A 2,412-nucleotide genomic window follows, 5' to 3' on the forward strand; every position below is an offset into this window, starting at 1 on the left:
ATACCATCTCTCATCAGCTAGCCTACAAATCCAAAGAGAGTGTACAGTGACTGAGGATTTGTCAGTGTCTGCAAGGGAGGCTGATAAGACGTGTGTGACTGACAATTCATGGTTTGGGGGGCATCAAGACCTAATGGAATGAGCATGTGCCTGGGAGTTGTAAGACATGAAATGTTTGCCCAGTTCTGCCAATGGCCTGCTGGGCGACGTTGGTCCAGCACCTTAACCTCTCTGGGCCTCTCTGTAAATCAGGATTCAATATGTGCCCTCTCTTTCTCTTACCTTCTGAGCCTCTATGGACAGGGAAATATGTCTGTTCTGATTATTCTGTTTCTACTCCAACATTTGACAGTCATTTGCAAGTAAATTGTTAATAAACTCAATGATTATAATGTTGATACAACTAATAATGATAAAAAACAAGTGTTATATGAATTTTAAGATCACTCTTGTTGGTTATGAAAATCAAAAATAGCTCAGTGGCAAGGGGGAAGGGAAGCAACCACGGAAATTCCCCTGCCCACTTTTGACTGGTCATATTCTTGCCTCCCAACCATCCATCCATCCATCCAACCATCCATCCATCCATCCATCCATAGTATTTACTGACCACATCCTCGGTACAAAGCACTGTAGTAAGGTCTCAGGAGAGTCAAAAAGAGAGCACGGAAGGACCTGGGTTCCAATCCCGGCTCCTCCACTTTTCTGCTGTGTGACCATGGGCAAGTCACGTCACACTTCTGGGCCTCAGTTACCAAACCCGTAAAGTGGGGATTAAGACTGTGAGCTCCTTGTGGGGAAGGAACTTGCCTGATCCAATTTGCTTGTATCCACTCCAGCGCTTAGTACAGTGCGTGGAATATTATAAACTTTTATCAAATTCCACAATTATTATTATTGTTATTATTATTATCATTATTATTAATGGTAGTGAGGAGGACTTTTTACACCGTACCAGACCAAGACAATTAAACACCCTAAGTCACGGAAGCATAGGGAAGCAGCATATCCCAGTCGATAGAGCATGGACCCGGGAGTCAGAGGACCTGGGTTCTAATTTCGCCTCCATCACATGTCTGCCAGGTGACCTTGGGAAAGTCATTTCACTTCTTGCCTCAACTACCTCATCTGTAAAATGGGGATTGAGACTCGAAGTCCTATGCGGGACAAAGACTGTGTCCAACCTGCTTAGCTTGTATGTCCTTCAGTGCTCAGAATGGTCCCTGGAAAATAGTAAGCACTTACCACGTACCATTATGAATTAAATATTCAAGGAAGGTCCTAGGAATTAAAAGAGTTTCAGGAAGGAGTTTTGAAGTTGGGATGCACTGTGGTCTGGTGGATATGAAGGGAGAGGGAATTCCAAGCGGGGGAAAAGGTGGTGAGGTAGGGGTCTGAGTGGGGGGAGTTGGACAGTGAAATGGTGAGCTTGGGAGGAATGCAGAATGCAGATAGTAATTCAGTACGGGAAAATAATGCATATCAATTGATCGATCATATTTATTGAGCGCTTACTATGTGAAGATCTTGGTACTAAGCGCTTGAGAGAGTACTATATAACAACACAGCGGGGTTGGTAGCCACATTCCCTGCCCATGATGAGCTTACAGTCTAGAGGGAAATGTCTAAATTGGATTGCTGCAGATTTCGGATGGTCCCAGGCCCTGGCATGGGATGAAGCTCCAAACCTCAGAGCTTAACCAGAACACTATTATTAGTCAGAGAAAAGGAATGATGATTTGTCTATTGATGTTGTTCTAGGAAGGAGTCCCAAAGTGGGAACTACATGAGAATGGACAGCTAATTAGTTTGTGTCCGCCGGGACCAGAGGGAGCCCATGATCCCAGCCTTCCGAGATTCCTGGATAGTCAGCTGTGTCAGCGGAGCCGCGGGCCCGTCCTCCCACCGGGAATCACCCAGTAAATAACCCGGGGGTCGTCTGAGGCAATGGCACAGCCAACCGGAAACCCGAGAGAGGGAGGGAAGATCCTGACAGCTCTCACCCTGCGCCCAGACCTTCCTGTAACTGCCACCCTCGTCCAGGACCAACGAGATGGAGTGAGCCTCTCGCAGCAGAGGTAGATGTTCCCCAGCCTAGGACAGACCCGCTGACTCCGGAGAGGAGCAGGGGAAAGGTGAGGGAAATTTCAATAGGGAACTGGTATGACCAGGGTCAGAGCCACAATTTCTCAGTGTCACTTAGTGGAAAGAGCATGGGCCCAAGAGTCAAAAGGACCCGGTTTCCTATCCCAGTTCTGCCACTTTTCTGGTGTGTGACATTGGGCAAGTCACTTCACTTCTTTGTGCATCAGTTACCTCATCCATAAAATGGGGATTAAGACGGTGTGCCCCGTGTGGGACAGGAACTGTGTCCAACCCTATTTGCTTATATCCCTTGCAGTGCTTAGTACA

The sequence above is a fragment of the Tachyglossus aculeatus genome, unplaced genomic scaffold (assembly GCF_015852505.1).
Source record: "Tachyglossus aculeatus isolate mTacAcu1 unplaced genomic scaffold, mTacAcu1.pri SUPER_32, whole genome shotgun sequence".
Lineage (NCBI taxonomy): Eukaryota > Metazoa > Chordata > Mammalia > Monotremata > Tachyglossidae > Tachyglossus > Tachyglossus aculeatus.